Source organism: Nerophis ophidion, linkage group LG20, assembly GCF_033978795.1.
Source record: "Nerophis ophidion isolate RoL-2023_Sa linkage group LG20, RoL_Noph_v1.0, whole genome shotgun sequence".
Lineage (NCBI taxonomy): Eukaryota > Metazoa > Chordata > Actinopteri > Syngnathiformes > Syngnathidae > Nerophis > Nerophis ophidion.
This window is the reverse complement of record NC_084630.1, coordinates 1,854,304-1,869,055: the sequence shown is the minus strand read 5'-3', so window position 1 is coordinate 1,869,055 and position 14,752 is coordinate 1,854,304. Positions and strand designations below refer to the sequence as shown.

General features: G+C 44.8%; 1 long non-coding RNA gene across 2 annotated transcripts; it reads right to left on the bottom strand.

Annotated features, from left to right (window-relative positions):
- Positions 1-7,129: 7,129 nt before the first annotated feature.
- On the bottom strand, positions 7,130-12,321 carry LOC133538553 (uncharacterized). 2 transcript variants are annotated; one of them, XR_009803032.1, is made up of 6 exons: positions 12,175-12,321; positions 11,796-11,873; positions 11,405-11,485; positions 8,902-9,087; positions 8,350-8,420; positions 7,130-8,205 (listed from the first exon to the last, which is right to left on the bottom strand). It is a non-coding gene; the product is annotated as an uncharacterized LOC133538553 (long non-coding RNA). The 2 variants fall into 2 exon arrangements; XR_009803031.1 differs by having other exon boundaries at positions 7,130-8,420.
- Between the last annotated feature and the right edge of the window lie 2,431 nt (positions 12,322-14,752).

Here is a 14,752-nt window from a genome sequence, read left to right as displayed (position 1 = left end):
CCAAAAGTTGCCAACTTTATCGTCGATGTTCTCTACTAAATCCTTTCAGCAACCCTGAAAGAGACAAGCGGTAGGAAACGGATGGATGGCTGCTGTTGTGGCCTTCTGCAGCTGTGCGTCATTGCCAGACGTAATAATTAGCATCCACATGACTGAATCAGGCTTCCCGATACATCCGCCGTGGCTCTTTTCACATGCAAGTATTTAGGAACTGACAGATTCTTGTCGCGGAGAGGGAGAGTCTTTCGTCCCCCCCTCCCCCCCCTCCCCCCCTGCATGTGGACACATTTCATTGAGGCCTTCCAGTAATTACCCACTCCCATTATTCATGGGGTTCATTTGTAATTCTTACAAAACGTCCTCTCAACTAAACACACACAAAAACCTCGCCGCCGTCGTGTTTGGAGGAAGTCGTTTTGGCACGCCACTTCGGAGCGTACACACACACACACACACACACACAGAGAGAGAGAGAGACAGAGAGAGGGAGAGAAAAAAAAAATCTGTTCGGGTTTAGCTTGAAGGGTCGAGCAATTATCTGATTATGAAAAACATTACATGTCAAAAAGAACAACAATATGTAATTGGCGTGGTGTGTGCGAGCTGCGGAGGAGCAGATGTGGAGATGTGTGTGCGTGGCTGTCGGCGTAATGGCTAACAGCTTGGCCACACAGCTCCGCACTAAGGGAGGCTTCAGGATGGAATTAAAAAAAAAACATTTGGTACTACCAGGCACTGCAATTTGATGGGTAAACTTCACACTCTAATGGGCTTAGAAAGGATTTCTTGGGAGCAAAGATCCCCGCCTTGCTCGCCATGTGTTCAAGGCCACACTAGTCCTCCTCACACATAGCATATTTTTCTGAGTATAAGTCGCACCTGCCGAAAATGCATAATAAAGAAGGAAAAAAACATATACAAACCCCGTTTCCATATGAGTTGGGAAATTGTGTTCGATGTAAATATATACAGAATACAATGATTTGCAAATCATTTTCAAGCCATATTCAGTTGAATATGCTACAAAGTAGAGATGCGGTCTCATCCGCGTAGTCCATGGATAAACTGCGGGTCGGGCGGGTGACATGACGAAAAAATACATTTTCATTAGATTCGGGCGGGTGGCGGTTGAACCATCCGGAAATATTTGATATACATGGTTCTGGGATCGGTATCCTTTACCATTCAAAGAGCCAATTAGGACCCGTGTCACAAGAAGAAGAAGACAATAGGAGGCGCTAATATACTCTAGAACAGGGGTGCCCATTACGTCGATCGCGAGCTACCAGTCGACCGCGGGGGGTGTGTCAGTCCATCTCCAGCCAGGCTTTTCAAAAAAATAGACCTAAAAATGAGTGATCATCAATCTTCACCAAGACGTCACTTAAATGACATTCACGGTACCGGAGGGTCTTGTGAGATGACGCTGGCTGCTGCAAGATCATTATTATGAAAATATGACCGAGAGGAAGGCGAGAAACACTTTTTATTTCAACAGACTCTCGCGCCGTACCTTCCGTCAAAACTCTAAAGGCCGACTGCACATTTCCTATCTTCACAATAAAAGCCCTGCTTCATGCTAACTAAATACAGAGTCTCGGAAAACTGGCGTGCACAAGCGATCCCTCAGAAAGCTGGCGTGCACATCACTTGTGCACGCCAGCTTTCTGAGACTCTTATTTTGTTAGCGCAGGCAGCATGAAGCAGGGCTTTTATTGTGAAGATAGGAAATGTGCAGTCGGCCTTTAGAGTTTTGACGGAAGGGACGGCGCGAAAGTCTGTTGAAATAAAAAGTGTTTCTCGCCTTCCTCTCTGTCATTTTTTCATAATAATGAACTGGCAGCAGCCAGCGTCATCTCACAAGACCCTCGGGTGCCGTGAATGTCAATCAAGCAAGCTACGGAATTTGCCGCCAATGTTTTTCTTGTAAACTGTATGGAAGCTGGATGAATTAGATGCCAAAAACCAACCACTTTCATGTGGTATTGTACAGAAAGGACAACTTTTTTTCTCCTCCATTTGAAAATGTGGGCGTTATCATCATTACTGTCTGATTCCAATCAATGCAAGTCATCAGAATCAGGTAATACACCAACTTATATTCTTGTCTTTGTGAAAGAAAGACATCTATATGTGTTACACATGCTTGTATTATCATTAAACACATTTAACTTGTTTACAAAAATGTCTCTTTCATAAATAAATAAATATAAATGATATATATAAATGAGGTAGATCCCCTCGAGTTGGTCAATTGAAAAGTAGCTCGCCTGCAGAAAAAGTGTGGGCACCCCTGCTCTAGAATGACTGCCGGCAGTCACCTAGATAATAATTATTAGGGCGTGCTATGAAGCCAGTGACTTGGTCGCCTTCAACAACATGTTCGAACCGTTTGTCAGTCCGGCAACATGTTGTGTGTGGCTTCCGCGGCAACACGCACACGACTGCAAGGCATACTGGGTGACACAGAGTACACTAATGGTCGTGATATAAACCATTTTAACAATCTTAGTAATATGCGCCACGCTGTGAAGCCACACCAAACAAGATTGACAAACACATTTCGGGAGAACATTCTCCCAGTAACACAAGATAAACGCAACACAACAAATACCCAGAATCCTTTGTATCCATTATAATTCCTGACTATTTTATGCACCCCGCTAGCAGCAACCCCTTTGTCCCCCTGTGCATCGGTAAGGTGGGCGGGGTTGGGGGCGCGGGGGTGTAAAATATATTCAGGAAGTGTCACGGATACAAAGGATTCTGGGCATTTGTTGTGTTGCCTTTATGTTGTGTTACTGTGAGGATGTTCTCCCGAAGGCTTCACGGTGGCAGAGGGGTTAGTGAGTCTGCCTCACAATACGAAGGTCCTGCAGTCCTGGTTTCAAATCCAGGCTCGGGATCTTTCTGTGTGGAGTTTGCATGTTCTCCCCGTGAATGCGTGGGTTCCCTCCGGGTACTCCGGCTTCCTCCCACTTCCAAAGACATGCACCTGGGGATAGGTTGATTGGCAACACTAAATGGTCCCTAGTGTGTGAATGTTGTCTGTCTATCTGTGTTGGCCCTGTGATGAGGTGGCGACTTGCCTAGGGCTTACCCCGCCTTCCGCCCGATTGTAGCTGAGATAGGCGCCAGCGCCCCCCGACACCCCAAAAAAGGGAATAAGCGGTAGAAAATGGATGGATGGATGTTCTCCCGAAATGTGTTTGTCAAACTTGTTAGGTCTGGCTTCACAGCGTGGCGCATATTAGTAAGAGTGTTAAAGTTGTTTATATCACAACTAACAGTGTACTCTGTATCACCCAGTATGCCTTGCAGTCGTGTGCGTGTTGCTGCGGAAGCTGCACACAACATGTTGCCGGACTAACAATCGGTTTGTTCATGATGTTGAAGGTGTCAAAGTCAATGGCTTCACAGCACACCCTTATTCCTGTCATCAGAATGGACACCATTGGATATTCGCGAGAACGTTAGCGGCTCCCATTGTCTTCATTACTCTGTAAAACGGGTCTAAATAGCTCTGTGAGTAGTGAAGGTGGCCGACCTCTGATGTACTTCAGCGGGCGGGTGGCAGGTGATTGCGGTTCTGATAAAATGTTGGTTCGGGTGGACGGCGGGTGGACGACGACTTTGGTGATGCGGTTGCGGATTATATAATTGCCTATACGCGCATCTCTACTACAAAGACACATATTTGATGTTCAAACTGATAAACATTTTTTTGTGCAAATAATCATTAACTTTAGAGTTTGATGCCAGCAACACGTGACAAAGAAGTTGGGAAAGGTGGCAATAAATACTGGTAATGTTGAGGAATGCTCATCAAACACTTATTTGGAACATCCCACAGGTGTGCAGGCTAATTGGGAACAGGTGGGTGCCATGATTGGCTATAAAAGCAGCTTCCATGAAATGCTAGGTAATTCACAAACAAGGATGCGGCTGTGACGTCTGGGTGGCATCGTGGCGTGTGTTTGCATTCTCGTGGTGCAGCAGAGATGGAACACAGCGTTAAGGTAGGAATGATGATTTATTCCTAACTACAAAAACAAACTAATGACAGAAATACTGGCACATGGGCACTAAAGACAAAACAAACAGAACTAGCATGGAAGCTAGAATGAACTGAAAGCTCTAGTATGTAAACCAACAAAATAGCATGGAAGCTAATAGGGTGAAAAAAGAGTTACCACAATGCGGGAAGCGCGATGTCACTTGTTGCATGTAGCAAACTATAGTCTGAGAACGAATGACAAACAAGGGCGGTCTTAAATAAAGCGAATATTAATCAAATCAGGTGCGTGACGACAAACAAGAAACAGGTGACACTAAATGAGTAACCATGACAACAGAAACCAAACAGGAAGTGCCGCCGGGAACCAAAGACGTCAAATACAACACAGGATGATAACAAAACCAGAATATGACGTGGTCCAAGACGTGGACCATGACAGGGGCGAGGGTCACCAATTTGTAAGCAAATGTCGAACAGTTTTAGAACAACATTTCTCAACGAGCAATAGCAAGGAATTTAAGGATTTTACCATCTACGGTTCGTAAAATAATCAAAACGTTCAGAGAATCTGGAGAAATCGCTGCACGTAAGCGATGATATTACGGGCCTTTGATCCCTCGGGCGGTACTGCGTCAAAAACCGACATCAGTGTGTAAAGGATATCACCACATGGGCTCAGGAACACTTCATAAAACCACTGTCAGTAACTACAGTTGGTCGCTACATCTGTAAGTGCAAGTTAAAACTCTACTATGCAAAGCGAAACCCATTTATCAACAACACCCAGGAACGCTGCCGGCTTCGCTGGGCCCAAGCTCATCTCAGATGGACTAATGTTAAGTGGAAAAGTGTTCCGTGGTCTGACGAGTCCACATTTCAAATTATGTTTGGAAACTGTGGACGGAAAGAGGAAAAGAACCATCCGGACTGTTGTAGGTGCAAAGTTGAAAAGCCAGCATGTGTGATGGTATGGGGGTGCATTAGTGCCCAAGGCATGGGTAACTTACACATCTGTGAAGGCACCATTAATGCTGAAAGGTACATACAGGTTTTGGAACAACATATGTTGTCATCCAAGCAACGTTATCATGGACGCCCCTGCTTATTTCAGCAAAACAATGCCAAGCCACGTGTTACAACAGCGTGGCTTCGTAGTAAAAGAGTGCGGGTACTTTCCTGGCCCGCCTGCAGTCCAGACATGTCTCCCATCGAAAATTTGTGGCGCATTATGAAGCGTAAAATACGACAACAAGACCCCGGATTGTTGAACAACTTAAGCTGTACATCAAGCAAGAATGGTTAAGGTTTAATTCCACTTCCAAAGTTTCAACAATTAGTTTCCTCAGTTCCTAAACGTTTATTGAGTGTTGTCAAAAGAAAAGGTGATGTACATATAAACATACACACATGGTAAACATGTGTGTATGTTTATATATATATATATAATGTGTGTATAAATGTGTATCATATAAAATCGCTAATGATAATCTTTAGCATGTCTATGGTAAATACAATGTAAATTAGCATCGAGCTTGCATTTTAAAATGCTTTGTTGGCATGGAAAATGATTACCATCGTAACAAAGAGGCTGTCTGAGTTTGCTCTGAGTGCTCGACTGATTGTTTCCCAACCAAGTGCGTAAGTCTGCAACAGGACGTGACCTTAGATCAGGGGTAGGGAACCTATGGCTCTAGAGCCAGATGTGGCTCTTTTGATGACTGCATCTGGCTCTCGGATAAATCTGAGCTGACATTGCTTAGCATGAAAAGTAATGAATGATTCCACTTGTAATCACAGTGTTAAAAATAACGTTCAAAATATAAAACATCCTCATGCATTTTTATTCCATCCATTTTCTACCGCACCTGTTAAAGAAGTTGCGTAATGGTAAGAAGTTATTTATTTATTATTGGTTAGTGTGGGGCTTGCCCCTCTGGGGGTTCTTCAGACCACCAAGCACCGACATGAGAGCCTGTTTCAGGGTTACAATATTGTTTTATTTTTCAATAGTCTCTCAGTTGCTTGCGCTCTGGCTCCAGCCCCAACCCTGTCTCTCCTACTGGCTGCGGCTTATAACAGAGCGACAGGTGATTAGATAACAAGGCCCTGGTGGACCATCTACGCACCTGTCGCTGATTTTGAGGCCTGTCCTGGCACACCCCAGTTCGCTGCAGGCTCGCAGGCCACGCCCCCTCCAGTTAGCTTCAGAATAACAATGTTATTACAAAGAATAAGACACCTCTTATACCCTAGAAATGTTGGTCTTACTTAAAAATGCACACAATTAGTTGTGTTCAGTGTTAAGAAAAATATTATACGTCTCTTATGGAAATACTTTTTGAAATATTTGGCTTTTTGGCTCTCTCAGCCAAAAAGGTTCCCGACCCCTGCCTTAGATAGTAGGTATTTGGTGTTACATGTCTCGGTACCCGGTAGTACCGACAAACTTTGGTCAGTTCGGCAAACGTACCGAATAAGGTACCCATCCTTAATGCTCCTCCAAGTCTAATATGTCGTGGTTCAGGTGCACCGAGGGCATGGTCGCTTTGGCATACAGTACTGGGAGCACATACTGAAGATAATACAATAAAACAAAATGGGGCAGGGGGGCTTATCTGGACCTCCCAGGTTAAACAGAAAAGTCTGTGTTGCGTGTTTGAACTACAGGCGCCGTCCTCCCGCACCTTACTCAAAGCAAGACAACCCTCATGTGGGGAATGCAACCCCCCCCCCCCCCCCCCCCCCCCCCCAGGCAATCACCCAAAAGAGCCGATTGTAAATGTTCAGAATTGACTTTAGAGATTTCTCCTTATCTACGGCTTTCATACCTCATCCCCTTCAAACCCATCCCTGGATGCGATGCCCGTGGTCGGGCGGTGACGGTGGCCAAGACGGGAGTTAAAACAAAAGCAGAGACAGGCTTTGGATTGGGTTTCATTTTGATTTGTGTTGCAGCAGGAATGCCGGCAGACATTTTATGCCTGTCATCCACAAAGAAGAGCCAACTTTCTTTTATTTTTTTTTTATTTTTTATATAACCTCATGGTTCAGACATCTGAGGTCCGACAAGCAGAGAACATGCTCGTGGAATCATGCATCCATCTGCGTGTGACTCTAGACTCTAGTCGGCAACCCAAAATGTCCAAAGAGACATATTGGACCAAAAATACAAGAAAAAAAAATCCGTCTGGAAATTAAAAGTCTTATATTAGTGTTATAGTGAAGGCAACACATGATGTAATCAATCAATCAATCAATGTTTATTTATATAGCCCCAAATCACAAATGTCTCAAAGGACTGCACAAATCATTATGACTACAACATCCTCGGAAGAACCCACAAAAGGGCAAGGAAAACTCACACCCAGTGGGCAGGGAGAATTCACACCCAGTGGGACGCCAGTGACAATGCTGACTATGAGAAACCTTGGAGAGGACCTCAGATGTGGGCAACCCCCCCCCCCTCTAGGGGACCGAAAGCAATGGATGTCGAGCGGGTCCAACATGATACTGTGAAAGTTCAATCCATAGTGGCTCCAAGACAGCAGCGAGAGTCCCGTCCACAGGAAACCATCTGAAGCGGATCAGCAGCGTAGAGATGTCCCCAACCGATACAGGCGAGCGGTCCATCCTGGGTCCCGACGAGCGGTCCATCCTGGGTCTCGACTCTGGACAGTCAGTACTTCATCCATGGTCATCGGACCGGACCCCCTCCACAAGGGAGGGGGGGACATAGGAGAAAGAAAAGAAGCGGCAGATCAACTGGTCTAAAAGGGAGGTCTATTTAAAGGCTAGAGTATACAAATGAGTTTTAAGATGAGACTTAAATGCTTCTACTGAGGTAGCATCTCGAACTGTTACCGGGAGGGCATTCCAGAGTACTGGAGCCCGAACGGAAAACGCTCTATAGCCCGCAGACTTTTTGTAAGTGTCTATATTAGCTATAGTTGTTAAAGTCTTAGTCAAGTGGGTGTGACCCCAGGATGTAGAGACGGGGGACAAGGTGGAATTATATAAAAATGAAAACATTTCATTAGACAAAAAAGGATAACTAAGGGTGATGGGGCAGAAACGCACACCATGAAATCTGGCCGAAATAGGTTCCTCAGATTTCGGCAGGAGACAGGGCCAGGGCACACTGAGTAGGGCAAGAGTCCAACAAAAGTAATCCTTTCACCTCAGGGGGACTAGGAGATAAACACACAAGAGGTTAGGGAATTCAGGACAAAGTAGCGAAAACATACCCGGTCTGGTGAAGCAGGTGCATGCACGACAGGAGTACCGGAGACAATAACCGGCGAAGCCAAGCTGACAGTGATGAGCCTAAATACCGGTGTGCTAATTGCAAACAGGTGGGCCTCAAGGTCCGCCCCTCGCCAAGGACGAATCACTAAAAGCACAGCTGCAGACCAAAGAGAAGGCAGGAAAACAGTAAAAACACAACAATAGTAGCCTACTATCAAAATTAATTTGTGTCTCATGCTGACGCAAATATTCGTTACAGAAATTTTGAAATGTGAATATATTTTTTTACATTGGAAAACATTAATAAAACATAGGTTTATCAGAGTGTGAGATAACTTCTGGAAATTACTGGTTTAGAATGGCCAGAATGTGTGTGTCCAAGTTGAAGGAAACTGCAGCCTGTCTTCTTCTAATGGATTCATTATAATCTTTGCAAGCGAGGTAATGTTTGCTGTGGTCTGGACCAACATGGCACACAAACAAAAATCTGTTATGTAAGGACTAGGGAAGGAGGACGGCATGACAACAATGGATCAAGCTCAACAGATTTATTGAGTGCTTGATGATTGTATGGGGTGTGTATGCTACCATGTGTTTGACTAGAAAACTATGTGTGGAAATTAACCGTATGTAAATACCGTAAGGTTTGTTTAAGTGGATGTACAGCGTCCGAATCCGAGGGGAAGAAGCCAAGAGGTCCGAGGTCCGAGCGGGGTCGTAGGCAGGAAGGAGAAGTCCGGAACTCCAAAACAGGGGTTAAGGATCGGCGAGGACAAACAAGGTCCAGGAGGGAAAGGCAACAGTGGAAGCTGAGACACGAGTGACTGTGGGGGAAAACAAGACACAAAAATGGGATCATGAAAAAGGCACGAGGAAACAAGCAAACGAGCGAGATCAGGAGGGAAGTCGGAGACGCAAAGTTTTCTGCGAACAGAGCTACGTTCCGACGAAGGGAGGTCAGCGACGAGGCTCTTTTATCCTGTCGTCCGTTATTAACTCCAGGTGCGTTGATTGCAGATTGCCTCCGGCTGCGGCTGTGAGTGGGCGCGGTCTGGGAAATGAAGTGAATTATATTTTTATAGCGCTTTTTCTCTAGTGACTCAAAGCGCTTTACATAGTGACACCCAATATCTAAATTACATTTAAACCAGTGTGGGTGACACTGGGAGCAGGTGGGTGAAGTGTCTTGCCCAAGGACACAACGGCAGTGACTAGGATGGCGGAAGCGGGGATCGAACCTGCAACCCTCAAGTTGCTGGCAAGGCTGCTCTACCAACCAAGCTGTAACGCCCCAGTCTGTGCGGCGAGCGCGAGGGCGTGTCTGGCGGCGCTCACAGCGAAGCTTCTAGGTGCTCTCACAGAAGAGGGAAAAACAGACTGCGCGTGCGCCGTAACAAAATCAGAAATACAGCCAATATTAAATAGAGATAATGTCTTGAGGCATGCAAATATAAATTAAATACACAGAGGACATACGTAAAGGATATCAAAAGTGCTCAAATATACAAACTCCATATCTATATGAGTTGGGAAATTGTGTTAGATGTAAATTTAAACAGAATACAATGATTTGCAAATCATTTTCAAGCCATATTCAGTTGAATAAACTACAACAAGATATTTGATGTTCAAATTCATCAACTTTATTTTTTTTGCAAATAATAATTATCTTAAAATTTCATGGCTGCAACACGTGCTTTGTAAAAAAAAGAGTGCGGGTATTTTCCTGGCCCGCCTGCAGTCCAGATCTGTCTCCCATGGAAAATGTGTGGCGCATTATGAAGCGTAAAATAGGACAGCGGAGACCCCGGACTGTTGAAGGACTGAAGCTCTACATAAAACAAGAATGGGAAAGAATTCCACTTTCAAAGCTTCAAAAATGTGTCTCCTCAGTTCCCAAACGTTTATTGAGTGTTGTTAAAAGAAAAGGTGATGCAACACAGTGGTGAACATGCCCTTTCCCAACTACTTTGGCATGTGTTGCAGCCATGAAATTGTAAGTTAATTATTATTTGCAAAAAAAAAATAAAGTCTATGAGTTTAAACATGAAATATGTTGTCTTTGTAGCATATTCAACTGAATATGGCTTGAAAATGATTTGCAAATCATTGTATTCTGTTTATATTTACATCTAACACAATTTCCCAACTCATATGAAAACGGGGTTTGTATATAAAAATAAAATGACGGTTGATTTCGGAACTAGTAATTAAGAGTTGGACAATATCGGAATTCCGGGGAAAAAAAAAAGCCATTATCGGACATCTCTACTTAAAACATTGCTTGTAAAATGAATACAAGTTTTATGATGGCATCCATTTTGTCATGATCCGCTGTACGGATCATATCATATTCTACTTTAGTTCCGTTATTGTATTCCATCCATCCATCCATTTTCTACCGCTTATTCCCTTTCGGGGTCGCGGGGGGCGCTGGCGCCTATCTCAGCTACAATCGGGCGGAAGGCGGGGTACACCTTGGACAAGTCGACACCTCATCACAGGGTCAACACAGATAGACAGACAACATTCACACACTAGGGACCATTTAGTGTTGCCAATCAACCTATCCCCAGGTGCATGTCTTTGGAGGTGGGAGGGGCCTATCCCCAGGTGCATGTCTTTGGCGGTGGGAGGGGCCTATCCCCAGGTGCATGTCTTTGGAAGTGGGAGGAAGCCGGAGTACCCGGAGGGAACCCACGCATTCACGGGGAGAACATGCAAACTCCACACAGAAAGATCCCGAGCCTGGATTTGAACCCAAGACTGCAGGACCTTCGTATTGTGAGGCAGACGCACTAACCCCTCTTCCACCGTGAAGCCTTATAGTTCTGTTACCATAGTTTCCTATTTGTTTCACCTGCTTCTTTTTTCCGGACTCACACCTGTTAGTAATTACTCTACTTATTTGAGCCTGCCTTCTTTGTTCTCTCGTTCTCGCTTTCTAGTTTGTGTTACACGCAGTTTTGTGTTTCACTACAGTGACGATTCCGATTCCATGTGTGTACTTGCTAGCTTCCACGCTAAGCCTTTTGTTCCTGTAGCTCTCATGCTAGTAGTTTTGTTCTGCCTTTTGTGCCTCGTGCAAGTTTTTCTGTTCTTAATCTGTTTTTAGTGTTAAATAATTCAATTATTTCTTACCTTCACGCTGTGTTGGAGCCCGACTGCATCATTGTGAGAATGCACCGCATCACGATGCCCTCGTAATCGTTAGATTTGACCCTGGAATGGAAAGATAATTAGCATATTTAGCATCAATAATTCTGCGATGAGGTGGCGACTTGTCCAGGGTGTACGCCGCCTTCTTCCCGATTGTAGCTGAGATAGGCACCAGCGCCCCCCGCGACCCCAAAGGGAATAAGCGGTAGGAAATGGATGATTCCGATTCCATGTTTGTACTTGCTAGCTTCCACGCGAAGCCTTTTGTTCCTCTAGCTCTCATGCTAGTAGTTTTGTTCCGCCTTTTGTGCCCCGTGCAAGTTTTTCCGTTCTTAATTTGTTTTTAGTGTTGAATAATTCAATTATTTCTTACCTTCACGCTGTGGAGCCCGACTGCATCATTGAGAGAATGACCCGCATCACGATGCCCCCGTAATCGTTACATTTGACCCTGGAATGGAAAGATAATTTGCATATTTAGCATCAATAATTCTGCGATGAGGTGGCGTCTTGTCCAGGGTGTACGCCGCCTTCTGCCCGATTGTAGCTGAGATAGGCACCAGCGACCCCAAAGGGAATAAGCGGTAGGAAATGGATGATTCCAATTCCATGTTTGTACTTGCTAGCTTCCACGCTAAGCCTTTTTTTCCTCTAGCTCTCATGCTAGTAGTTTTGTTTTGCCTTTTGTACTTTGTGCAAGTTTTTCTGTTCTTAGTCTGTTTTTAGTGTTAAATAATTCAATTATTTCTTACTTTCACGCTGTGTTGGAGCCCGACTGCATCATTGAGAGAATGACCCGCATCACGATGCCCTCGTAATCGTTACATTTGACCCTGGAATGGAAAGATAATTAGCATATTTAGCATCAATAATTCTGCGATGAGGTGGCGACTTGTCCAGGGTGTACTCCGCCTTCTTCCCGATTGTAGCTGAGATAGGCACCAGCGCCCCCCGCGACCCCAAAGGGAATAAGCGGTAGGAAATGGATGATTCCGATTCCATGTTTGTACTTGCTAGCTTCCACGCTAAGCCTTTTGTTCCTCTAGCTCTCATGCTAGTAGTTTTGTTCCGCCTTTTGTGCCCCGTGCAAGTTTTTCCGTTCTTAATTTGTTTTTAGTGTTGAATAATTCAATTATTTCTTACCTTCACGCTGTGGAGCCCGACTGCATCATTGAGAGAATGACCCGCATCACGATGCCCCCGTAATCGTTACATTTGACCCTGGAATGGAAAGATAATTAGCATATTTAGCATCAATAATTCTGCGATGAGGTGGCGACTTGTCCAGGGTGTACGCCGCCTTCTGCCCGATTGTAGCTGAGATAGGCACCAGCGACCCCAAAGGGAATAAGCGGTAGGAAATGGATGATTCCAATTCCATGTTTGTACTTGCTAGCTTCCACGCTAAGCCTTTTGTTCCTCTAGCTCTCATGCTAGTAGTTTTGTTTTGCCTTTTGTGCCTCGTACAAGTTTTTCCGTTCTTAGTCTGTTTTTAGTGTTAAATAATTCAATTATTTCTTACTTTCACGCTGTGTTGGAGCCCGACTGCATCATTGAGAGAATGACCCGCATCACGATGCCCTCGTAATCGTTACATTTGACCCTGGAATGGAAAGATAATTAGCATATTTAGCATCAATAATTCTGCGATGAGGTGGCGACTTGTCCAGGGTGTACGCCGCCTTCTTCCCGATTGTAGCTGAGATAGGCACCAGCGCCCCCCGCGACCCCAAAGGGAATAAGCGGTAGGAAATGGATGATTCCGATTCCATGTTTGTACTTGCTAGCTTCCACGCTAAGCCTTTTGTTCCTCTAGCTCTCATGCTAGTAGTTTTGTTCCGCCTTTTGTGCCCCGTGCAAGTTTTTCCGTTCTTAATTTGTTTTTAGTGTTGAATAATTCAATTATTTCTTACCTTCACGCTGTGGAGCCAGACTGCATCATTGAGAGAATGACCCGCATCACGATGCCCCCGTAATCGTTACATTTGACCCTGGAATGGAAAGATAATTAGCATATTTAGCATCAATAATTCTGCGATGAGGTGGCGACTTGTCCAGGGTGTACGCCGCCTTCTGCCCGATTGTAGCTGAGATAGGCACCAGCGACCCCAAAGGGAATAAGCGGTAGGAAATGGATGATTCCAATTCCATGTTTGTACTTGCTAGCTTCCACGCTAAGCCTTTTTTTCCTCTAGCTCTCATGCTAGTAGTTTTGTTTTGCCTTTTGTACTTTGTGCAAGTTTTTCTGTTCTTAGTCCGTTTTTAGTGTTAAATAATTCAATTATTTCTTACTTTCACGCTGTGTTGGAGCCCGACTGCATCATTGAGAGAATGACCCGCATCACGATGCCCTCGTAATCGTTAGATTTGACCCTGGAATGGAAAGATAATTAGCATATTTAGCATCAATAATTCTGCGATGAGGTGGCGACTTGTCCAGGGTGTACGCCGCCTTCTTCCCGATTGTAGCTGAGATAGGCACCAGCGCCCCCCGCGACCCCAAAGGGAATAGGCGGTAGGAAATGGATGATTCCGATTCCATGTTTGTACTTGCTAGCTTCCACGCGAAGCCTTTTGTTCCTCTAGCTCTCATGCTAGTAGTTTTGTTCCGCCTTTTGTGCCCCGTGCAAGTTTTTCCGTTCTTAATTTGTTTTTAGTGTTGAATAATTCAATTATTTCTTACCTTCACGCTGTGGAGCCCGACTGCATCATTGAGAGAATGACCCGCATCACGATGCCCCCGTAATCGTTACATTTGACCCTGGAATGGAAAGATAATTAGCATATTTAGCATCAATAATTCTGCGATGAGGTGGCGACTTGTCCAGGGTGTACGCCGCCTTCTGCCCGATTGTAGCTGAGATAGGCACCAGCGACCCCAAAGGGAATAAGTGGTAGGAAATGGATGATTCCAATTCCATGTTTGTACTTGCTAGCTTCCACGCTAAGCCTTTTTTTCCTCTAGCTCTCATGCTAGTAGTTTTGTTTTGCCTTTTGTACTTTGTGCAAGTTTTTCTGTTCTTAGTCTGTTTTTAGTGTTAAATAATTCAATTATTTCTTACTTTCACGCTGTGTTGGAGCCCGACTGCATCATTGAGAGAATGACCCGCATCACGATGCCCTCGTAATCCTTACATTTGACCCTGGAATGGAAAGATAATTAGCATATTTAGCATCAATAATTCTGCGATGAGGTGGCGACTTGTCCAGGGCGTACCCCGCCTTTCGCCCGATTGTAGCTGAGATAGGCGCCAGCGCCCCCCGCGACCCAGAAAGGGAATAAGCGGTAGAAAATGGATGGATGGAATTCTGCGATGAGGTGGCGACTTG